We start from the raw sequence: 26724 nt of genomic DNA, 5'->3' as shown, positions 1-26724 counted from the left end.
ATTCTCCTCTAATTTTAAATAAGCAGATATTTTAATCAGCATTTCCCTTGCTATCCACCAAAATAGACTCGTTTTGTTACATCCTAGTACGTATTGAATTTTGTTATGTTATAAAAAATGGTTGAAAATAGTTATTACGACTTACTTACTAATATAAAAAATAGAGAAACTAGCAAAACTATTTTATTAAAATATCGAAGATTGTAGAATGGGCCTTTTTTAACAGGAAAAAAAAAAAAACAAAAATCAATTAAGTTTAATAAAACCAAAAATACTTAGTCGAAAAAGTCGGGAATTTGCCAAAATCTAAAAAAATAATAAAAAAGTCAGGATTTTTTTAATATTTTATATCTAAAATTATCAAGTCATCTGAAGTGCTTAAACTGAAATTATATTTTCCTTTAACTATTTCAAACTACTGCAGAATGAAAAGGTAATCAAAAAGCATATTGTTTTTTTTTAAAGATTATGACAGCACATTTCTACACATTTGTATTTAATGAGCCTACAGATTTTTTTTGGCTATATAATTAAAACAGAAATCATGTTTTGAGCCTGTTTCATATTTTCCCCTGGCCAAAATCTAACAACTTTGTAATTTATATAAACCGTGATATTTTTTGACAGTTTTTTTTCTATTTTAATTTATGGAGTATCATTTTAAAATTAATATGACATTTTTTTGTATTTTTGCCAACAGATTCAAATAGAATATATTTTTGAGCATTTATAGTAAATTCAAAACCCATGGTGGATATTGACTTAATTATGAACAGTTTTTGTTGATTTGCAACCATCATTTGAGTAGGAAATGACGTTTTTTTAGGTTCCACCCTGTTAAACGTTCATATAAGCTTCAATCTCAACATGAAAAACACAATTTAGTGCTAATATTTTTTCGTTTTCAGATGTTCATCACCAAAATTCTCAAATTAAAAAAAAATATTTTGGTCTGTATCACGAGACCCGTAAATTAGCTATTTGTATCTGTGAAAAACATTATTCTACCAAGCTAGAGTTGAAATGGATGATGCATCAGTTGTAATTTGTGCAGTAGCATCATTTTACAATTTTAACAGTTATTTTTTTGCCATTGAAGCTGATTTGAATTTGAATGATTACGAGTGCAAAACAAAATATGTTTAAAATTTTGCTGTAGAACTGCAAACATATTTTTTACATGATTTTTGATTAAAAAGCAATCAAAATTTTATTTTGTATATTTTGTATACTGAATTAAAATAAAATATTTGTTTAGTCTGATTCCAACTTTCTTAGTAAAACTTTGCTGTTTCTTCCCATGAAATTTCTCTAACGGCTTAACATTTTCCAAAGTTATTTGGTTATCCAATTAATTTTAATGTCCTGCGTTGCCTTTCGTTTCGAAATTATAGCTCAAGTTTTACCTACCTTCAAAACAAAATTGGTTGTGTTTTTGCGTGTTCGTTCCAATTTTGGAGAAACGACACAAAAAAAAGCAGAAGAGACGACTCGCGTACAATAAATCTTCCCGCGCCCTGCCAATTTCAAAGCAAAACACAATCCAGTCATTAAAATGAACTGCTGTGTGTTTCGAGCGAGGAAAAAAGCCGTTACTTCCTCTCGCTGCCAGAAATAAAACAAACAAAACATTCCCCAACCTCCACTTCTGCCCCCTAAATCGAGGCAACATCATCGTTGACCTCCGGCTTCCCAAAACTCTCTGCCTGCCCTGGCTACTCGCTACGGGAATCGACTTTGGCCAACCAGGTCAGCCCATAACTCATCGCGCTGTAAATTATTCGCGCAGCGCAAAATTATCCTTTGCAGAGTGGAAAAAAACGCACACTCACCAACGACGACGATTTGTCCGGAAAAAATCTCCTTCCAGAAGACCCGGATCCCCCCTCCACACACATACACCGCACAGTTTGAAGGGACTTTGGGGCTAAAACAAAACTCCACCACTCATGCAAAGCGGCAATATATCACTTTTAATGACTGGTGTTGGTGGACTGGTGGTGGTGGTGGCGCTGCGAGGAACCTCGTTGTCGTGTGTCCGCCAACCGGGGGGACAATCCGCTGGTCACCGAGGAGGATCCTCGCAGATAGATAGGCCCCCCCCCCCGTCGGTTGAAGAGGGTCATTTTTGAAACTTTGTTCTAGTCGCAAATTTAGAATTTTTAATGTTTCAAATTCAAATCAAGTTTGAATGTGACCCTGAAGTCAACAAGTACGAGTACAAGCATGCTATGATCACCTACTGACCGCAACCAGTCACTCCGTTGGAACGCCAGAAAAGGCAGCCGCAAACCTACTTGGATCACTTCTACGAACTCAACACCAGCCTGGTAGCACGCAGATTAAAAGCCGTGTAATTTATGGTTCAACTGTCTCGCTAGTCTGGGAAAATTGATTCCTTCCATAATGAGTGTGTGCGTGCGTGTGTTTGTGCAGGTGATTAGCGGCAGCTGATAACAACAATGGGAGGAGGTGTTGGCAAACAAAGGAAAAGGTTCTCCAAGGGATGCGGTGTGTGTGTGTTCGTGTGGGAAATTCGTCACTTTGGGGAGGGATAATCGAGCTGGCTCAATTAGATAAGCTTCGTGGGAAAATCAATTTGCAACTCAGGGTTTAATTTGTTTTGTTGATACGCTTCTTTGTATTTGAGTCATATCTATCCACATATATATACAATTTCGACGGTTTTGTTCGAACGCGAATCAGTTCAAAACGGAGCGTCGGATCGAGGTGCTCTTTGTTACGTTGGGTTCGTACAAGTCCAGGGAAGGTTCTTACGCCAAAAAGTGACAACTTTGGGCACCCTGGAACCTATTCCGGAAAATCTGCAGATTGCATGGGGAAAGTTGCGTAACATAAAATTTTGATCGCAGGAGGCTGAATAAGCAAACAAGCTAAAAACGTCAAAATACGAAAAAAAAGCAGAATGAAGTTTGTCGGGTAAGGCTTGTTGTTGATAATTTTAGCGGAAATGTTGCTAATTTTGTATTGGAAAGCTATCATGGCCATCCCAATTTCAGCACAGTTGGTGGCGTCTGAGATTGAACCTCGAATGCTTTAAAGAGAAAATCCGTCCCGAAAAACCAGGAATTTATTTTAACTGTCTGATTTTTTCCAATTTTTGACGCAAGAACTTTTTTGTGGTTCACTCTTGGTGAGTGCTAAATGTAACTTTTTTTGAGGATTTTTTTTAATCGCTGCTCAGTAGGCTTCACCGTCAAAATATTAAATATTTAAGCTAATGTTTATGTTGAAATTTTTTGTTCAAAGATGTTTTTGATGTGATTTGTTATTCTAGCAACTTTATTGACGTGAGATGCTTGGATTTGACAGTGATTTTTCGATAATTTAATTCGAAGAAAGTCGTTTTATTTATCAAATCAGCACATTTTATTTCAAATTGGTTTGGAAACACTGACGTAAAATTTGTTTTAACCCTGGTCAAAGTACCTCAACAGAACTTTGAATTCAATAAATAAATATTTAATTGTGGCAGATCTACGGTAAAATAAGCTTTTCTGCTAATAAAAAATGTTTAGGGAAGAAATGTTTATTTTTTTAAAGAATTGTGGAGTCTGATTGCTAGAGAGTCAAGCTTTGAAAAATTTAGTTTATTTATGGCTGTTGCAAATATTTTTCAATGTTTATGTCCTCAAAATTTGTCCGAAAAATCAGGCGGCAAAAAATATGTTTTTCAAAGAACTTCAAAATTTTTATGAAAAAGAAGTCGAATCAACTGAAAACAATCTAAAATGCATTTTTTTGCCTTGGTTAGCAAGTTTGGGCTGGATCAAAAATACCTTTTTTCTCGTAAAAAAAATTTCGTCAATATTTATTTTTATTTTTAAAACTAATGATTACAAAACAACAGTATTAATCTTGGTTTACCATTCGAAATAAAAAAGAGCAATTCAGTTAGATTAGGCATTTCAATTTGGAAAACATAGGTTTCTAATTTGATAATACTTTTTTTTCAATAAATCGAAAAAGTTTTGAAAACCGTCAAAGAAAAAGCGATCATTTTTTTTTATTTTCAGACGTAGAGGTTTCAAACATCCATAGTTGTATAAAGAAAACTTCGCCAAAGTTAAATTTAAATCTGACATTAGTAACGGAAAACTTTTACTTTATATTTGGTTTGTGTGTGTGGTACTCCAAGTTTTCTCTAAAAGACCTAACTAAAAAATTCACCCATCATCTTGTATTTTACATTACAACATCATTTACGTTTTTGAATGTAATCAATTTCCAAGTAAATTTTTAACACCAAATTATGCGATGAATTAATAAAATGAAAGCTGCTTCAAACTGAGATCTGTTCAAATTCAATAAGATCAACCATGAACAATTTCAAAATCTGATATATATCTGGCGCAGATTTGGTCAAAAATTGCAACTGATAAGAAAAATTGTCAAATTAGTTCAGATCAAACATCTTAACGAAAATTGAAACACCAATTTTATACTCAAAAACAGAGATAAATAAAACAACTTTTTCAAATCTCCTTAATGATTGCTGCTAGTGCGTCCATCCCTGGAATTCCCGGGACAAAAATCCCGGGATTTTCCCTAAACTGGGAATTTCCGAATCCCGGGATTTTTTATATTTTGTCCCGGGAATTCCCGAAATTGAAAAAAAAATCATTTTTTTGGTCAGGAAACTCAGATTTGGTTGTGGGAATAGATGAACAGTTGAATACCGTAAAACGGGGTGACTTTGATAGGTTTGAGATTTTTCCGCAAAATGAAGAGTACAAATTAAATACGTACGGAATGGTTTAGAATCAAACTGACCATGGTAGAGAAGTATTCAAAGTACCTCAAGAAGAACTTTTCATAACATTTTGAAAGGTTTAAAAAGTTAGTTAACTATTATTAAGAAAATGTTGATGAAAGGCATTATTTCAAACTCCTCAAAGTGTCATGATTTTCTCAAAGAACATGATTTTGAATCGGAAAATGGAATACATTTTCGGATTCTTTGGACAATTTTCCACTAGGAGAAGGTAAACTAATTTTGTAAATATTAAATAATATGCGTTTTTGAAACAATATTCAAAAAAATCTCCAAATTTATAGGCAATTTCAATTGAACTAATTTCATATGAAATGTGAAAACTTGTGATTCGTGCTTCGAATTCAGTTTAAAATGTAATATAAATCGATAATTTTATGAACAATACTAGATTTAACGAATTTCAGGCACAATTCCGACTTTTTAACAACTTTACCTATAATTTCTATGTATTTTGTGAAAAAGCCTTAAAACTTAGTTAACTTAATATAAACATTGATTTTTTTCTTGAAAACTATATTATCAACTTTAGTGATGGTTCATTTAACGTAAAAATGAAGTTTGAACACCTATAATCTGATTTTATCTAGAAAAACTATGTCACCCCGGAATTTAAAATGAGAATTTTTAACGTAACTATTTTTCTGAGCATTATAGAAAAATAACTTTTTCAAGAAATAGTGCATAAAATTTGTGTGGCCTACCCCAGTACATGTTTTAAAAATAATTATCTTGAGAAAAACCTTTCCAGTTGGGAAATATTCCAAAAATAAATTGAAATCCTATCAAAGTCATCCCGGTATACGGTACTTAGTAATGGATAACATTTTTAAAACATTAGCAAATTTGTATTCGGCATATATCAACATTTATTTGGCTTATAAGGGAAAATTATTAAAATTTTATTTTTCATTAAATTTTATTTATTTTTTAAATATTTATTTTTAATGATGATTTTAAACTTGAAAAAAAATCATATTTTATTATTTTTCATCAAACATCTGGCATCTGGAGCAATTTAGGACAATAGTAACAAATTAAGACAGCATAATGTTCTGATATTTTTTTTATTTAACATAACAATTATTACACAAATTTTCAAATTTATTGCTCTAAAAATCCTGCACCTATTCAGACTGCAGTCCCGATTTCCCCCAGTTGGCGGTAGTGACTTGAAGATAGTTTGTAAAATATGTTTTATATAATACATGAAATTCTAAACTTTTCTAAAATTTTACATTGAATGGATTCATTTTATTTGTTATCGTTTCTTGTTTTTTTTTACAGTTTCAATGAAATTTGTTTAGCTTTTGTAGTAATTTCATATTAAAAATAGGGAAATATATTTAGAAGAATTTTGTGATTATTAATATGAAATAATTTGAATCACATTGGATTAAAAATTATGATTCATAAAAAATCCAAAGCATTACAAAGAACAATAAACAAACATTTTTAATATTTTTTAAACTACCTCAAAACTGCTATTTTTGTTCAGATTGAAGTAAAGATTATCACCAATTAACAGTATTGAGCTAATTCTATGATTGTAAGCTTTAAAAACATAACAAATTAAATGAAAAAATAGATTTTATGACTGTTAAAAAAAAATTCCCGGAATCCCGGGAATTCCCGGGATTTGAAAAATATTTTTCCCGTTTCCCGGGAAATTCAAAACCCGGGAAAATTGGACGCCCTAATGCTGCCTTCCTCACAAAACCAATAACAAAAGCTTCATGTTTGTATTTGGTTATGCCTGAATTGAAAGTGTTGATTTAAATCAACCAAGCCGTAACTTTTCAAATTACCTTAAGATTAAAAAAAATTCCAATGACCACGGTCGGAGACAGCGATTTTTTGTTATTTTTCTCTTCATGAACATCAAAATGATGGAATATCAATCAGACCACTAAATCCGTTAAAATAAACAAGATATTCAAATTAATAATTGCAAAATTTCATTATTTCATAGGCCAAACGAGAAATTTCCATACGCTTAAAAATAAAACCAACACAGAAAAAGAATAATCCAATCCGCGTCAGAGAGAAAAAAAATCCCCAACAACGCAGCCTTCATTTGATTATTATGGTCCCAAATTGGCTCTGCAATCGCACTTTGGGCTAGCTCCGTTCTGTTCTCCTCTGGTCTGCTTTTTTTTGTCTCCCCACCAGTTCTAACACTCGCCAGGCTCCGTTATTTCATTCATACATTCACACGCTCCACACAATTGGGACTCAACACGACGACGATCCGCTCGCCAGCCAGAAAATTAAACTAATAACAATTATTTTGCTCCTCACTCCCAAACTCTCTTCGCGTCCCGCGATTCGTTCGCGGCTCACTCACTAACGAACACAAAGCACTCGCTCGCTCGCTCGCTCACTCGCGATGGATTTTCGGATGATGGCATGGCCTGCTATCTATCACGCGACTTTGACGACGACGATCGCGACGAATGCCAATTGGCGCATAGTTTGCTTGGATTCGTTTCGTTTTTTTTTTTGGCTTTTTCTTCTTCTTTTTCGCTCAATAACAAAACTCTTTCGCTCTGTTAGTGTGGCACGACAAGTTTATGAAAAGTTTTGGATTTTTTTTTATTTGCTGCTGCCGTCGGAATTGTTGTACAGTCATCCCACATATTCGGAACGGTTTCCAGATCGGCCAATGTTCAAAAAGTCATAGCAAATCGGTAATTGAACTTAATGATTCGCTTTTACCTTCATTTGAAAGCTTTTCTTGCGATCTTTCGAATGCTGTATCGAACATCTTCAAATTTTAACTTTTATATGAAGTTTTTGAAGAATTACTTTGACCCTTGAAATCCACAAATTCGGAACACTTTTTTCTTACGAATGTAAACAAAATTTGGATCTCTCCAGGAGTACATATTTGTAACAAAAAAATGACTTCACACACTGAAACCAGTGAAACTCAAGCTTAGTGATGTTTTATCTATGGTCTGATAACTTTTTTGTGAAAATATCAGTTGAATTCAGGTGTTCCACAATAGTGGGAGGCACAATAACATCCCACAATTATAAAACAGTCCATTTGGAGGCAGTGTTTTGCTGCTCTGGACAAAATAGTCTTGGAATGAAGTTTTTTGTTCAAAAAGTACTACTTTTACTAGTGAAATAGCAAGATAATGTCCAAATGAAGGTTCTAAAAATAGTAGGGTCGACAGAAAAGCTACTTTTGGCATGCTATTGACAAATTATCATAAAAGTGTTCCGAATTTGTGGGTGTTCCGAATATGTGGGATAACTGTAGCGTGAATGGGGAAATGTACACTGACACTGCCGCCACGGCAAAAGAAGGACGATTGTGAAAATCAATAAAGAAACGAAACGACTTTGAGCATCGTCGAGATGGAAATCCATAAAATAATTTAAAATAAACTCTAATTGTGAAAAACTATTTTGAAATTCATGAGTGTTTCTTGCCCTGCTGCTGCTGTTGGAACTGAAAAAAGGACACCAAGGCAAAGTTGTTGAGAATATTTGAAGAAAAACAGAGAAAATCGAAGCAAAAAGAGAAAAGAAGAAGTCGTCATCGTCGCGTTTGTAGGCAACCAAAAAAGAAAAAAAGTGTGCTGCTCTCTTCTAGAAATTTTCCCGGCCGAGCTTTTGGATTCGGTGGCAAGAAGAACAGAAACTTTCTGAATCCGACGACGACGACGAGTGGTGCAGCACAAGTTTTTGAAATGCGAAAAACGAGGAATGATTTATTTGCCTAACATTAAGTGCATTTATTTGGATTTTTATGCTTATCTTATGGGCTGGCAAAGGGGGAGAGAGGGAAGGTTTGGAGGGAAGCGGAAGTGGGAACTCTGCAGCTAGATAAAGAAGCGTGATTTTGCCTCCAACGAGTTTCAGATTGTTATTACGGATGAAATATGATAATATATTTTCGCTTGATTGAGTTGTCTGCGCCACGGTGAAAATTAGCTGTCGCTTGAATTGCGAGGAGAGTTTTTTCCGAAGAAAAAAACTGTTTGTTTTTGACAGATTGTTACGTAACGTAAAACTTATCAAATTTATTTTTGCCTAATATTATAAGCAAAATATTTAAAGAAATGGGTTTATCCAGAATCATGACTATGAAGAACCCGATAAGAGCGTTAAAAATGAAAGTTTGCCTCTTCTGCGTCAATCATTCCACCTGAAAATTATTTGTACACTTTGCCACATTTTTCAATAGTAGTTTTTGCAACAAGTTGCAAAAAGAGGATTTTTTCAGCACGAGTCGTACATTTATCCAACGAGGTTCACCGAGTTGGATAAATACGAAGAGTGCTGAAAAAATCAAGTTTTGCAACGAGTTCCATACAACATTTTTTGCAATTCCAAAAAACACACACTGAGTGAAATGTTATGTCAAATTTTCATGTATTTTGTCAATAAATCGTTTAAATCAAAAACATGTTGAAAAGTGTTACTTTTCGAAACAAGTGCTGAAAAGTTCAACTTTTCAGCACCCATTTGAGTGCTGAAAAGTAGAACTTTTCAGCATTTATTTTGAAAAGTGTTGCTATTCGATTCTGTTATTTTTGGTACAGAAAAGTAGGCTATTTCGTCGCTCAAGAATGACAGGAAAAGTAAGTAGTTTCACGACCGAATTGCAAAAAAGTATTTTTGACATTGTGGGCACTGAAAACTTTGTTTTTTTTTTTTAATTTTAGTAATATTTTCTAAACGACACAAAAATTATCACTATTTTTTACGTTTCAAGCTCTAAAATAAATGAAAGTCTTACCTTAATTTACTTTCCCTCCAAAATTTCACAAACCCATTCGGGGTCAACACCAAGCACTCCCGGCGACATGAAGTCACAAATGACAAATGCGTTTACTTTTGCGCCCCCCTCCTGAATTTTGCACTTTTCCTAATTAAAATATTCGCTTTTAATTCCGACCCCGAGACGGTGCCCCGCGCCACAAACAAGGAAATAAATTTACCGTTTAATTATTATTCGCCCTGATTACTCATTATCACATTTAATTAAATTTGATTTAATTAAGGCTATTATGGCGGGCGCGCGCGCGTTTTGAGGATTTCTATTCCACGCCAGACCAAAAGGACAATTAGACGAAGGAACATGGGTGTCGGTGTGTCGACGTAACGACACCACAACGACGACGACCATTCCGACTGTCTGTTCCAAGGCCCCCGAAGCCAAGTGGGGGCTATTATTGTCCCTATTATTATCGTTATTACTGAAAATGAGTCTAAAAATGGGCCGCCACCCCACCACCCAAGAAAAGCTGGCAACACTGCCGAAGCTGGGCGAATTAAATTTTCTCTCGATCTCTTATTGTGGTGGGTGCACATTTGCCCTCGGCTTAATTATGATTGTGTAATGAAAATTAAGACAAAAAACAACAAGCTCTCAAAGTAGGCGATGAAAAGCGGGCTACGGTTTATGTCTTTGCTGGTTGTCACTTGGGAGAGGTCAATGAGAATATTGAGAAAATGGGACGATTTTCCTCGCCAACTTGGATGGATTTCCCGAGGATCGGAAATGAAGGTCACTTCTGGCGGTGAGCGGTGAAGTGGGCTATTAAGACGCTGAGCCAACTGGGGGGAAAGTCGGTGGAGCGAATAATTGTGTTTTCTTAAAGTGGAGCTAAAATCATTAAAATAAAGTAGTTTGATTCTACAAATAAATCATAATTGCTAGAAACAAAAATGCTCTACCAACCTTCTTCCCAGCAAAAATTTTCTCCCTGTTGAGAAACACTGTTTTAGAGCTGATGATTGGTGTCAAGGGGTCAAAATTATGTTCTTTAACGGTGCACATCAACGAGAGCTTTAGCACCCAGATTTTTTGTTACAGACATTTTAGTATTTTCAAAACTACGGGTACTATCGAAATATGTTTGTATTCATCCTCTAAAGTGCTGCCCACAAAGTAATTTACAACAAAGTTTGACTAATTTTACAACCCCGTTGTTGCAGGATTGGGTCCGTAACTTTGACTTTTTTGGAATAAAAAGACAAAAACTTCCTTCGTTGCTGTGCACCCTTAAGTCGAAAATACATCGGTAAACTATTTGTTTGCTTATTTGGCTGCAGTAGCAAACTGAAAAAAAAGTTAAACCATAAACAATTGTAAATTCGTTAACTGTATTTGAGAAAATGCAAAACAAATATATCGTCACCGTTGTGCTAACTTGTCGTACGTGCATTTAGGGCCAAATTAAGTCAATGGCCTTTTTTCCCCAAAATTCGATTTTAATACTAAGATATTAAATAATAACCGAAAAAACTCCATGCATTTTTTGTCACTTTCATATGAAAGAGGATTCAAGCTTGTCGTGCTATCTTGTCACTCCCTGAAAATTGATGTAAGTGCGACAGCTGGCCAAAGGGATATCAGGTCAGAACGCGTTTGACGCACGTACAAGTTAGACTACCGTAAACATTTTTAATTATAACTCTGGACTCCAGCAACCAATTTCAACCAAACTTCGGGACAATGCACATAATGATCAGCCAAACAAAACGTGTTTGTTATTGTTTACATTAAAACGCGTTTTTCTCGGATCGTCGAAATGGCGGTTGCGACAAGATAGCACGGCGACGTCGATATGTCATAAATAGGCCCAAAATCGGTACATTTTCCCTTAACAACTTAGCAAAACACTTCCAGAAACGTTCACAGCCAATCTTCACCCCGCACACTGAGATTAATTTACTCTCCTTCACACACAAACACCGCTCAGATTACCCCAGCAGTGGTGAAGCTCCTTTCAGCGCACCGTCTGGTGCAATAACATAAAACACATCTCAGCAACCGCAGCCGCGCACACCACCCAGCCGGTCAGCCTTCAGCTTCACGCCATTTTCACGGCCTACTAATCCAATTCTCGCAACGCCCTGAAATATTCATTAACTGGCCCCTGGGTTCCTTCTCACACCCTCTCTCTGATTCTGATTCCTACTTCATTCACTCCCAAAAGCAATCACTTCAGTGAGGCTCCGTCGTCTTCTTCTTTTCATCATTTCATGCAATGAGTGAACGCGTGAAAGACCGTGCCAATTGTGTGTGTGTGTAGTCACACGTCATAGCGAAACTACGCACACGTACACTTACTAATTCACCCCAAAGAGGAAAAAAAAAAACACCCAAAGAAGAGAAAAAGTCTAGAAAATAATTTATTAACCTGCAAAACACTTTCGACCTGCTCATATTTTTCCCTTTCATAAACCCCCGGCCCAGCCCCGTTTTCTTTTGTTGGAACCTGCTCGGAAAAAAAACCACCAAAAATTCACCATGTGTCTCCTCACTCTCTGGCATCTTTTTCTTTCTTTCCACACAACTTTTTTCCTCCCATCCTGCCTTCCCTCAGATGACTTGTAGTTAGGAAGCCCACCGAAGAAAACTAATTATGTTCCAGCTGCTGCTCCGGTGTAGCCTAGCATCGGGCGCGCCACCACCGTTATTTATACCCACGACGCGTGCCGCTTGTTTATATAACCACATTTTCGGTCATACGTGATAATTTATTATCTTTCTTGTGCACTCGCTTTTCTTTTTCGGGGGGGAGCCTGATGCTGTTGCCACGCCACGGACAGTGCATCATAATCCAAATATCTGTAATTCAATAATTGATCCTAACCACAGCAGCAGGCCATGACTCGTGCAAGGCGAAAGAGTTGGCACGACGACGCTGAACCCTTGATTGCTCACGACTTTTTCTTCAGCAGAGAGGCGGAAAAGTCGGATCTCGGGACAGACAGCGAAGACGACGACTTAACCGTGGTGTTTGCCTTGAGCTAACAAAAATCTAATTTTGACAGAAGAGAGTGAGGATATGGTGGCTGTGGATATGACGACTAACTTGGTGAGGAAGTCTAACTTTCTTCTTGTTTGTGGTTGGTTGGTGAGATGTCAGTTTGAGTTCGTTTTTTTTTTCTTGTGTGAGGTGAGGAATGTAGTACTTAGAGAAGTTTTTTTTGTGTTTTATGGACTGGATGCAACTGCTAACGTGCAGAGAAACAGAAAAATAGCATGAATTCAAATTTCATAGATCCCAAATTTTTTGAAAATTTTGGTAATTTTTTGTTACTATTTCTTAAACCTTAAAAACTTATGTGAGTACTACATTCCTCACCTAACTCAAGAAAAAAATGAACTAAAGTTTGCGTTATCAAAAAATAAATAAAAACGAAACGAAACTATTGGCACTACGCCCCCCGGGGCATGGCCTTCCTCTAACGTGGGATTTCTGCTCCAGCGCCTCTGACGAGACAGGAGAAACCGGGACCGACGTTTTACTTCACCATCCGATAGAAGCTCAGTGGATAAGGCGGGAATCGAACCCGCGTCTCATAGCATCATCGGGATCGGCAGCCGAAGCCGCTACCCCTGCGCCACGAGACCCACGATAAAATAAATAATGTGCATCTAAATAAGTTTGTTATTGTGCTTTCTAAGTTTAATTGGCATTTTGACTGTACAAAAACGACATTGTAGGAACTTTAGAAAGTTTAGTTTGATGAAATTTAACGCTGAGAGGCACAAAGAGAGGGTCAAGAATTTGCGATATAAATTTCCACATTTCTAAGCTCGAGAAAAAGGTGGAAATTCCAAACAAACTCTTCCTTTATCTCTAGCTTGCAAGTTCAGGTTATCAAATGTTGTATGCTGCATAAATCAAAAATTTTAAAATTTGCACTTAATCTTCAAAAATCACTTGATTCTTTTTTCACATTCTTTGAATAAAAAAGATCTAAAAATGCTATACTAATTTGAAATTTTTGTTCATTAAAAAATCGAATATAAGCCTAATTATTCGTGGCTCAGAAATCAAAAAAGTCTATGCAAAAAGTTGAAAAGAGAGATTTTTAATAACGAGTTGTACATTTAATACAAAGATTGTTGAAAAAATCATGTTTTGCAAAAAGTAAACTACAAAAAAAATCACATGGAAAAAACTTTTCAGTACTGTTATTTTTGGCAATATAATGGAAACTGGAAAAGTTTAGCTACAAAAAAAGTTACACAAAGTTTCTCATTGAATTCACGTTCATGCAAATTTGGAGCTACGATCTTTTAATAAGTATATATTTACGTGATACATACACACGATAAATGGTTTGATTTTATTATTTTCTTGTAAAACAATTTTTCATGGTTAATTTATTTTTTTTCAGATTTTCATGAAAAACGAATAACAAAAATCTTAAAATGATTCTGTCTCTTAAGGGACCATCCATAAACCACGTGGACATTTAGGGGGGCGGGTGGTGAGGGGCTGTATGACGATTGTCCACGCTCCATACAAAAAAGATTTTTTTTGTATGGACAATTGTCCACGAGGGGGGGGGGGTTGAGATTACCAAAAAAGTGTCCACGTGGTTTATGGATGGTCCCTAAACATTTATGCCACATTCCAATTTTTTTTGGATAGTTGGAAAAAAATATGACATTTTTTGAACTTTTCATTTAAGAGATTTCTCAGGCCTTAAAAAAACCTTTATAAACAAATTTAAAATATGGTTTTTCTGATTTTTTTAGTTGATATAAATTTGATTAAGGAAACTTGCTAAGAGCCTTTCATCAATTTGAATTTTTTTATTGTTTGAAGTTTGAGAAAAATTTTAAAGGGCGTAATATTGAATGTTTGGTCCTTTTGAATTGTAAGTCTTGGTTTAAAAAAATTGAAAATATTTTTTTCGAAAAGATCGGAAAATTCCACGAATGTTTCATTTTAAACATTGAAAATCAGAGCATTAGTTGCTGAGATATCGTCATTAGAAAATGGCGTGTTGTTTGGGTGGGACTTAGAAAACATCAATTTTCCTGCTTTTCAAACCTTTGCATGGCAATATCTCAGCAATTAAGGGTCGTATCAACAAAGTTCAAAAATGCAAAATATAGAGAATTTTCTCAGCTCTTCAAAAATATTTTTTTTCAAAGGTGGGCAAACATGTGCACTAATTTAAAAAAATGAAAAACTGCGATTATTTTCAAAAAGGTCACCTAAAAATGTATTTAAAATCAGTATTGATTCAAAAATTCATAACTCGCTCAAAGATTTTTTGCACAACCTGGAAATTTGTGAAAAGTTGGCATTTGATGTCCTCTAAAACATATCAAAAAATAAAAAAAAAATAAAAATTGTGATTTTTTTGCAAATTCAGTTTTAGTGACAAAAATTTAAATTAAAAATCACCAAAATTTTTTTATCGTCATTTTTTTCCAGTGTAGTCCATATCCATACCTACAACTTTGCCGAAGACACCAAATCGATCAAAAAATTCCTTCAAAAGATACAGATTTTTGAATTTTCATACGTCATTTTTGTATGAACAGCTGCCAAATTTTTATGGAAAATTATATAGACAAACTAATGATATAAAATGGATTCTTTGGGCATACCAAAGGCACAAAAAAAGTTTCAGTCGGATTAAAATATACAAAAAAATCAAATGACCGAAATCTAAGAGAACTGCTCATTTGTTTAATAAATTACCAATATAAATTAAATAACAGTCAAATTAATATGCTATTACCATTAATAAAAATAACGAAGCCCTGTAAAATATATAATACAAAATTTCAAAATATATGTTCCTCCTCAACGAATATAATTTAGAAACGATTCAAGATATTACAAATATGGCTCTTTTACTTAAATTTAATGGAATTATTTTCAATTTCATTTATTTTTTGTTTTACCGAGCCAGGGCAAACCTAAATTAGTTTGAAGATACTTATTTTGATTACTTTTCAGATTTTCTGTTTTTAAAACAGGTTAGAATCATCCAAGTCTCCCTTATGGATTCAGATTTAAATGATTTGTTATAAAAAAGTGAATAGTTTAAAAATTTAACTGTGTTTTTGCCTTCCTCACCTCACTAAGGCAAGGCTATAAAATCACTCGAAAAATGAACTTCTTAAATACGACTCCAAGATACACCTTCACGTATACCTATCGACTCAGAATCAAAATCTGAACAAATGTCTGTGGGGATGTGTGTAGACATGATTTTTTTTCCACACGATTATCTCAGAACTGGCTGTACCGATTTTGGCCGGATCCGCCTTATTCTGTTCGTTTTGGGGTCCCCTAAGACCCTATTAAATTTTATTCTGTTTAGTGAAGTACTTTTAAAGTTATGCCAAGAAAAAGTTTTTTTGTAGCTGCAAAAAATGGTGATTTTTGCATAACCTCAAAGGTCGGGTCTTTTTGCTTTTTAGACTTTTTGACCACGCGGGGGATTGGTAGCCACACCCCCTTGCATGCGTATCGCCCGGTTGCCACATCGCTTAAGTAGTGTCTGCGTCTCTTCTGGATAAAATCTGTATTAATTATGTTGCTGCATTTGTCTCGACAAAGATTTACACGAACTTTTTACTGAAATATATAACTCATGAGACTTTTCACCTTTATTTTGAAGAGTTGGTAAAAAAAAGAATTGAAAATTGCTGTTCAAGTAAAATCAATAATTAAAAAAAAAACAAATGAAAAAAAAATAAAAAAAAACTCTTAAATTAATTTGTAAATACCACCTAAAATACAACATGAATGCGAGGAAGGCACTAACCACCTTAAGGTGGATTAAGTAACGTTTTTTTTTAAATAAATTTGACCTTTGGCTTATTAGAATTTTGAAGATGTTCAAATTTATGTTTTCATTTACTTTGGTTAATTTTGCCTGATTCCTAAAAATGTTGAAGAATATCAAAGTGATCAAAATTATCAAAAAAATGGTAAAAAATATTTAGCAATCTAGCAGCCACATTGCCCCCGAAACCCATGTCACTTCCACACAGCCACGCACAAGCAAACACATTTAAGCCAATTCCCCACCGACCGACCGACCGTGGCCAGGTCCTGCCTGACAGCATCAGAAGGCACACAAAAATGAAGGAAAATGAAAAAGAAAATAGAAGGTGATCCTGAGCAAGCAAGTGTGGAAAAGACGAGATCTAGTCACGTCCTCAACCTCACTAACCATCGACCTCTCCCCCCGCGCCTTTCCTCACTAACTTTTCCCACCACCTCCTTTTCGGAAAAGGATCAAGGAAGGAAGGACGGAAGGAAGTATGCAAGGGGCGAGCCCCCACCAACACGAAAAAACGAAGAAAAAGAAGAAACCCGAGGAAAATATCATCATCTTTACCCTCGGCTCTCGCTTTTCACTGCCAGCCAGCCAAGGATTATCAAATTTCATATGCAGCCGTATCCTTTTCATATTTTTTTCCACCGGGTCCTGGGGGCTTCGAGGGCAGCCAGCCAGCCAGCCTGCTTGGATCGCTTTTCCTCGAGACGCTCTTCGTCGTCCGCACACGTGTCACGTGGCGCTGCTGCTTCTCATATGGTGCTCATCTTTCGCCGTCGCAGAGTCATGGCCTACTGCCTGGCTCGTGTGAGGTCTATTATTTTCACCCTTTGCGAAAAACCCTCGGAGAAAAAAGGATGCTTGCTCTATCATTGGCGCGGTGTGTGGAAAAAAAGAGAAAAGAATTCCTTCATTCATTCATCATTTGTTTGCGAAACGTGTGGCGCTGCAAGATGAAGATATTTTCCGACCCCCTCCCCCATTTTCCCCTTAAGGACGGGGAGGGAAAACCCGCAGTGGCTGACGTTTTGGCATCGAAATTGGGTCTATTAGGGTGTAATAGTTTTCAATTAGGATGAATTAGCTTCGTGCTCAATTGACTTTGGACAAAAAATGAGCACGAGCAGGCCGAAAAAAAAGATCAACCTCCGGACGACCAGAAACGATGATGATAGATTCGACGGGGTCTTTCTGCTCGGAACCCCGGGAATGGCCACTTTGGGCGATGGTATATGAATAATAAATGACCGACAAAGGACTTCAACTTTGAATATCAACTGGGGAGTTGTTTGGGGTGGAGGAGGGACTTTCCCTTCGGGCGGAAAAGGTCGTTGAAGTGCTAGATGAATTCATTGCGAAAGTTAGGTGAAGGCTTTTCAATTTGAACACATTAAGGGATGAAAAGAGTTGTTCGTTATTATTTTTTCCTGAAATGAAAATGTATGACAAAGTTAGAATAAAATTGAAAAAAAAATCATAATGTTTGAATTTAGCAGAGTGAATGAATTGTTAGACCCTTTGGTAAAGCATTAATTGCACTTCAAAATGACTGCAAAATAATTAAGAAAAAAAAATCCCGCAAATCGGTCAAAGTTTGTCAGAATCGGAATCCATTCTGATTGAAATCATTCGGATTTGTTTTCAACTTTAACAGTTTTGGGCTACGGACCTTTTCTGGGAACTCTGTGTTGTCAAATTTGTTAACAATAATTGGATACAATTAAAAATCATCTTTAACTTGTTTAAGCTGATCCTTCCTGAAGACCAACTTATCGATTTTTATTTGCTGTAGTAATAAGTTTGCATATAGAATTCTTAAACTTTTTTTATTACGTTTTCTTTTGTTTGTATTTTTTTATATTATTTCACTATGGTATTTTTTATTGTAAATAATTCTAAAATCTTTTATAATATTTTTCTTCAAATTGCAGTCCCAAAATTATAATTGGTTTTCAAAGGATTTAAAAGAAGTCATTTATTTTGAAGCCCAATCTACCAAAAATGGTTCTGAACACAGTTTTTTTTCAATTTGGAGAATCAGGTATTAAATTAAAATAAATTTAAAATCTCGATTCGTTAATGGCAATCGGGCAAGCCGGGAATTGCCAAAATCCGCAAAATGTTGGGAAAAAGTCAAATATTTTTGTTTTTTTCCAAATGTCTTGAAAAATTAGGAATCTTAAGTTGTTTGAAAACTATGTTCAAACTCTTGAAAAATTTTGAAATATTTTCCAGATGCAATAAATAAAATTAAGTTCAAAAAAAAACTCCAGAATTTTTCAATTCTTGTCACCAAATTAATCTAAAACAGGTTTTTTTTGAATGGCAAAAGAAATCAAAGGTTTGTAAAAGATTTAAATATATTTTTAACTAATTTTATAAAAAAAGGAAGCAGTAAACTTTAAACTACAACAAATTTATAAGATATCCTATTTGGAAATAGTTTAATTTCATCGATTCTGACCAGCGTAAAGCTATCATTTTGTTTAATTTTTTCACATTTTTTCACATTGCTTTTATATTCGAAAAATCAATTTTAATTTGAATATGGCATTTTTAGCGGCATATATTTTAAAAGTTATAACTAAATTCATATACAGTCCAGACTCGATTATTCGGAGGTTTCTATGGGACATCGAATAATCAAAAAATGTTTTTTTTCCTATTTTTTTATTTTCTTACTTTAAACCTCGAGTTAAATTCGAGTTTTGCTACCCCATTTTAGTCAAATATGAAAACTTGTTGCCTTTTAAATTAAACATTACAATTTTTCAATATTTTATCACTGCCATTTTTGCCGCCATCTTGTATTTTAAATTTTAAATCATTTTAGAATAGTTTATGGGCTCAACCATCGAAAACAAGACAACAAAAAAAAAAAATCATGATTCGATTATCCGAAGTCTGGACTGTAGTTAATTAAATTTTGTTTGTCAAAAGTTTTGATTCTTGTTTTCATTTATTGGAAATCATTAAGTTTAAAATAAAACCTAAAGTTAGTCTGAAAAAATTACTTGCGAAAATTATTAAAAAATGTATGAAAGCATTATAGAGTTTTTTTCTTGAAACATTTTGCACTCTGAGTAGTAAATCATTTGTTTTAATTTTTTTAAATCATTTTCTAAATACTGTCTACTGAGCGATTCACAACAAAATTCCCTTTTTTTGGGTTTGGGTCCGTAAGTTAGTAAATTTTGGAATAAAAAGACAACAACTTCCTTGGTGGCTGTGCACCCTTAATAGAATATTTATTTGAAAAAAAATGAACATTTCTATACTGACAATTCAATAAACCAACACTGAATTTAAAAATATATCATCAAAGTTGTGATATCAAAAACTGTTTTGAAAGAAAAATAACTGCAATCATGTTTTAATCATTATTTTATAAAAATAATAAAATCAGGAATGATATTTAAATGTAGATATTTGTAACTTTTTCCGTTCCTTCTTCATTTCCAGTTAAATCCGAATATTTGATGTTTGTCAATTTTTTATAATACATTTAATTTTTTTTTTGATTTTAAAATATTTTTTGTTTGTATTTTTTTCGATGTATATTGTTATGTTTTTTTTAGTACAGTTGTCATTAGTTTTTATGTTACTGAAAAATTGTTTTTTTTTTGTTAGATGATTGATATTGACTTATCCATAAATAGTTTCAATTTAAAATAATTCTTTAGTTATGAAATTCCTTTTATTGAATGGTCTGGAAAATTCGGCTATTCTAAAATGGGAGTTGAATGGCCACCATACTATAAGCAATACGTTGATTTTTTTTTGGTTTATGCATTCTGAATACAAATTCTAACGTTTTCCAAAATCAATAAATTAATAATTTGATCTTTGAATGAAAAAAATCATCCGTATAAATTATTAAGGAAATGATTTAGTTGAGGCAAACATGGGTTTAGAATTTATCAAAATTGGGTGAAATTAAACGGGCGAAAATACGTTTTTAAAACATTTTAAGATAGCAATAACAATTTATCTGTGAATGATAAAAAGAACTTGTTCGTGTCAAGTATTGGCTGCCCTGTTATAAATAATTTAAGATCTGGTCAGAAATTTCCGTAACAGGTCCAACAAATACCAGATCTCACTGGTATTGAAAAACTTTAATAAAAAAAAACTGATAAAATCATTCAAAGCATTAGTTTGGAATCTTCGTGAATTTTGTACTTAGTTGAAAATCTTAAGACATAATAGCTTATTCTGGATTCATCTTAGATCCAATTAACTTTTGATCGCATTTCCTTAATCCCAAAAAGAAACCATACCTTTTTTAATCCATTGATTATGGTCACCTTTTTCCGCGACCTAATTGCTCAAATCGGCTGACTTGCCATCCTAAAAATACTTCATTCCTCCCTCACTTTCACCCCAATTTCACTTCCCTTCTGTCAGAGTGAGTGACGGGGCCTGGGGGCCCTTCTCAACTCTCTCCCCCCTCCTTAAAAATCTCAAAACAAAACCAAAATCCCATTGTTTTACACCCTCATTTCACCCCGCTGGCGGGTGCCAACCGAGGTAAGCCCTCGAATCCATCTTCGAATCAATTACAAAGATTACATCTCACTCTCTGTTCCCACACTTTCTCCCCGGGTAAAAACCCCATTACAATAATTGCCCGGCCTTTCCCCCGACTACTTTGATTGAGCGAGCGAGCGGAGCCCAATTGCCAATCAATAAATCGCGAGGTTAAACTGTTGCGCTCTCTCCCCGCAGTTAGTCTTGTTTGGTGCACCCTTAACCTTTTTTTTTTTGCTTCTCCTCCTCCTGTGGAATGGAGTTCCCATTTTTAAAACGGGGAAACGAGCAGCGAGGAACCTCATAAAATATGCAGTTGATTCGCATTTAAAATTTATGCAGCTTCATGCAAATAACGGGCAATTGTGTTGCTTTCTTTATTTTTTGTCTTTTTGTTGTTGTTTCAACTTTTGGAATTTTCTTCTCCCACCGGTCGGTGGGTGCACGAAAGTCAAATTCCAAGAAGTCGACTCTGCCGGGGGGGATGAACACGCCGGAAAACCGGAAGAGGAATATCGAATGAAGCGACTAAGCGGAGGCAACTCTCTGGGAAGCTACGGTGAAACCCTGGTAGGTAGACATTTTGAAAAATCTCCCTCTAAACGAGTCAAATTAAACGATTTTGTCAAACAACCGCAGTTTCACTGTACATCAGGGGGAGGGAAAACCTTGTGTAAACAAGCTGTCTCGTCTGCTCACCTCGAAAGATACAGCACAGCACTGCTCTCGAGATGAGGCACGGAACATTTAATATTCTATTATAAATAATTAAGTATGTACACTCGAAAATAATTAGTAATTAAGATGGGTAGATCGAAATCTCTTCATTACTTGGTCTTTGGTGGTGGTCCGGAGAAATGGAACAAACAGAAGGAGAGGAGACAGAAAAAGTCCTCTTTTTCTGGATGGACGCGATCCACCAGGACGACACCAGAGAAGGAGGAACTGGACCTGAGGTTCTGGACGATGAAGGCCGAGATGTGTCGCTTTAATTATGGTCAGAATTAATGGAGCAGATTGGCAGCGAAATGGCTGGCCCCGGGTTCGTGATGGAATGCTTAATTCAATGCTGGATAGTGGGTGAAATTTTAGATTTTGGAGAAAAAAAATGATTTTTACAAACTATTTCAACGGTCTTCAACGGTGTGTCTTCCTGTAATCATCATTGTTTGATCGTTTATGTTATGAATAAAAAAATTATTTCGGCTTGATTTATTTGAAATTTGAATTCTATTAGATCAAAAACCGTTTTCATTGTTATTAATTCAGTAGTAATTTTTCAAAAGGACGAAACCATACTTGTAAACAAACAGCATATACCCCTTTACTTAACGTAAACTGTCACTAGAGGCTCAGAGCATTTATAACAGAATTAACAATTTTATTAACTGGCAGAAAATTCACTTAAAGTCAATTCTGTCAATTGAAGCGTGTTTAAGGAGCCCAAATCTATCATACCTTGACGAAACTGCACGTCATTGGACAGAAATTTGAAAATCTGGCAACACTGTCGTAAGACATCAGCCATAAAAAGATTTCAATTGAACTTTCGTAATAAATTTTGAGAAAAACGACCTTTGGAACCGCTTTCTGCGTATAATTATTATTTTGTAATTTCAATTGTGATTTAAAGAATTTTCGAAATATCTGGCTTACCTTAATCCTTTGAAAAACCGTATCTCTTCAGATAATCGGATCTACGAATAATTGAAAAACAAAAGTTCTTGTTTTGGTGATTAATTTATGAAAAATATGTTACCCAAGATGGCGGCCAATATGGCGGCGAAGGACTGTTGAGAATATTCAAATTTATCAGATAATCTGGTTCGATAAATTATAACTTCATCAAAAAAAATATACATTTACACCTAAACTCCCAAGCTCGAGCAAAATGGGGAATTTCCATATAAATTCCCCCTTTTTTTCTCGAGCTTGGCAGTTTAGGTGTTAATAAAGAGAGAAGTTAATATTTAGAAACAAAATATTTTTTTCATGATTGGATTACGCGTAGTTTCGGATAAACAAACTTTGTGTGATAAAATTTGATAGAGTAAAAAAAATTATTAAATTTTTTCAATAAGGTTCTTTTCAAGAAAACCAATTGATAAACTAATGTTTCAAATAAGATTCATATAAGGTATATACTTTAGAGGTGGGCAAAACCGCTCTTTTTTAGGAGCCGCTCATTTTTGTTCGCTCTTTAAAAAGAACCGCTTTTTTGAACGGCTCTTTCGCTCTTTTTTCAAAATTTGAAACATAGAGGTTTTTCAAGAATCGTGTGATTTTATAAGTTATTTCTCATTGGACTTTTATAAATTTGGTCATACCGAATATTTTTTGAAGTTTATGTCCCTCAACTCTGGCCAAAGTCACAAAAAAATAAAAGTAAGACATTTTAATGAAAAAAGAGTTTAAAAATGCATTTTACACATCCCCAGTTGTTTTGCAATCATCAGTTTTTAAAATATCGAAGTATTGATGAACTTTTTTTAAACCGAAAAAAAAACTTTTGCATTAGGTACTGTGCAACGGAATTTCACCAAAAATCAATAATTTTTGATCGTTCCCAATATGCTTTTTAATTGTTTTCAGTGGACATTTTCATTGAAATTTGAAAGTTTTTTAGTTTAATGAACAATCAGTTGCACACTGAAAAGTTTATTTCATTTTGTTTAGAAAATCGTTTACGTTTGGGATTAATTTTTATAAGCATTGCAATTTTTGAAATTGCATTTTCAATTCTCAAAAACAAATTTAATACTACAATTTTGGGAAATTCAATAAATTATATTTATAACAAAAATCATTCCATATTGAAACAGTTCTTTCAAAAGAGCGGAGTTTAAAAAAGAACCGTGGTTCTTTTTTTGTGAGCCGGCTCTTTGAGCGGTTCGCTCTTTTTTTGCCCACCTCTAATACATTCTAAAAAAGAAAAACAAATATAACTTTAAAAAAAGTGTTTATTTGATTTATGTAAATTTAGTTTTGTTTTGTATTTGTTATTGTCGATTGCAATTAAATACTTAACTTAAAAATCAAATTTCATAAGGCAATGCAAGTTTCTTTTTAAGTTAAATTTTCTCAATACACCAAAATTTTTAAAAGAAAAAAACATCATTAAATTCATTGAAACATCATTTTGATCCAAATCTCTTTTACCAAAAAACACTTTTTTCGTTGTTAAGCACCTTTATTGAAATATTTTACAAAAAATTAAAAAGCATTAAAAAAAAGTATATCTTATCAGTGTCAATTCGTTTTCTTTCGAATTACTCCGATTTTTTTTAAAACTATTGATGTTTTTGAAAGAACATGTTTTTGCTCCTTGATTTCATGGTTCATTTACAATCATTTTCATTTGAATAAATAAAAAAATTGCAGCATTTTCAGTATGTTTAATTTGCTTTTAAAAGATTTTTTTTCAATCCAACTTTTACAACTGAAAAGTTGTCCTGAAAAAAATAACATAATTTAGCTCAATAATCTATTAAAATATCAATTTGATTCAAGTTCCCCAGAAAAGAAAAACTTCAATTTGAAGTAAACAGTGTAAAAACTGTAAGAATTTAAATTTTGTGTCTTTTTGTTCATTTTTAGATAACAATCCAGTTTTTTCATATATTTTACAATTTACGAAATTGAAAATTTATGTTTTCTTGCGCCATTTTTCATTTAAATCATTGATTCTGAAAATATCAATATAGAAATGATAAGAATTAAATTTAACATAACGAATGTTTATATTTCAAAACAAAAAAAGTGCAAAATAAAAAAAATTGAATTAGCAAAATTTGATTGCATTAATTATTTTGAAAAGCCGTGCCAGATCCGGCCCGCGGGCAGGGCGTTGGGCAGGCCTGCTAAAGATGATCGAGGCTTCGAATTTACGAGTCTGGACTGTAATGTCAACATGGTCTAATTACAAACAAAATCAAAGCTTAAAAATGTTAACAAAAAACGAGAATAAAGAAGAGTCTCTTGCACAATTAATAAATTAAACTAAATGGGCAATTCTCTACCAACTCACACGAAATCGGGAAAAGTTGCCCCGACCCCTCTTCGATTTGCGTGAAACTTTGTCCTAAGGGGTAACTTTTGTCCCTGATCACGAATCCGAGGTCCGTTTTTTGATATCTCGTGACGGAGGGGCGGTACGACCCCTTCCATTTTTGAACATGTGAAAAAGAGGTGTTTTTCAGTAATTTGCAGCCTGAAACGGTGATGAGATAGAAATTTGGTGTCAAAGGGACTTTTGTGTAAAATTAGACGCCCGATTTGATGGCGTACTCAGAATTCCGAATAAACGTATTTTTCATCGAAAAAAACACTAAAAAAGTTTTAAAAATTCTCCCATTTTCCGTTACTCGACTGTAAAAAATTTTGGAACATGTCATTTTATGGGAAATTTAATGTACTTTTCGAATCTACATTGTCCCAGAAGGGTCATTTTTTCATTTAGAACAAAATTTTTCATTTTAAAATTTCGTGTTTTTTCTAACTTTGCAGGGTTATTTTTTAGAGTGTAACAATGTTCTACAAATTTGATATATAGACATAAGGGGTTTGCTTATAAACATCACGAGTTATCGCGATTTTACGAAAAAAAGTTTTGAAAAAGTTGGTCGTCATCGATCATGGCCATTCATGGTCACCCGCGACAGACACGGACGACGAAACAAAGAGAAACGCAAAAAGTAACTCGGATTTGTGATCAGGGACAAAAGTAACCCCTTAGGACAAAGTTTCACGCAAATCGAAGAGGGGTCGGGGCAACTGCTGTGTGAGTTGGCGGAGAATTACCCAAATTTGAATGAAATTTCAAAAATTTTGGAAAGGGAGAAGTTATACAAATTGAAGAAAAATTTTCATTCGAATGATATCAATTTCATTCAATCCAAATTGGAAATCCAAAATGTTTTTTTTTTTGCTTTTATTGTTAATTTAAGCTTTTTTATTTTTTCTTTTCAAAGTTTCTAGAGTTGGAAATAAAATTTATTACGTTTCAAATATAGTTGAAACCATCTAGATTTCATCACCTTGCTCTCATTGGATGGAACCATGCCTTCCAAAATAATCAAACCATTTTGAAGTTTCAACCTCCATCAGACCACCATCCAAATCGCTCATTCAATCCCAGTGTGACCACACCCACACTGACCCGCCGCACCATTCAAACAGAGAGAAAGAGAACGGCAATTCCACGCCTACTACTCTGGTCCGTGTCATCATCGTCGTACACACACACACACACACACACACAGCACAACCAACCAAAGCCCAGAACCTGCCAATAGTCAGTCATTCAACCAAGCCTCACTTGATCCCGGCGGCTGACCTGACCGACCCGGACCAGACCGGCCTTCTTCATGGCCTACTGTTCGGCCGATGTTCATTAGAGATAACATCGGTTTTTGTGTCTTCTTTCTTTTTTGTTGCTGTTGAGTCTCGTTAAAACTGAACGCACACACACTCAAGCGCGCTGGCTGAGCGGCTCAGCCGCGATTGGCATGTTCATTTCGCGCTTTGTTGTTGTCTTCTTCGTTTGACAGATCGCTGATTTTCGGTGGCCATGTTACGTTTTTTTCTGTTTGTTGTTTTCGCGGTGAGGTAAGTGGTGATTTTTTGTTGGTTTTAAGTTAATTTGAAAATGATTTTGGATTCTTGAAATTAAATTCATTCACGTCGAAAAAACGGGGAGGAGCTTCCGCTGGCGAAGCACTAACGAACTAGCTCAGCGAACATAACAAAAAGATAAACAAACTATTCTGGAACTTTCTTTCTCTTTCTCTCTTTTTCTCTCTCATGTTTCACGAAACGGCGTTGAT

At 34.5% G+C, this 26724-nt stretch overlaps 1 protein-coding gene across 1 annotated transcript in view; it reads left to right on the top strand.

Annotated features, from left to right (window-relative positions):
- LOC6035169 (nucleolysin TIA-1) overlaps window positions 1-26724 on the top strand; it is a 251215-nt gene that overhangs the window by 3057 nt on the left and 221434 nt on the right.

Source organism: Culex quinquefasciatus, chromosome 1, assembly GCF_015732765.1.
Source record: "Culex quinquefasciatus strain JHB chromosome 1, VPISU_Cqui_1.0_pri_paternal, whole genome shotgun sequence".
Lineage (NCBI taxonomy): Eukaryota > Metazoa > Arthropoda > Insecta > Diptera > Culicidae > Culex > Culex quinquefasciatus.
This window is presented reverse-complemented; position numbering and strand designations above follow the sequence as displayed.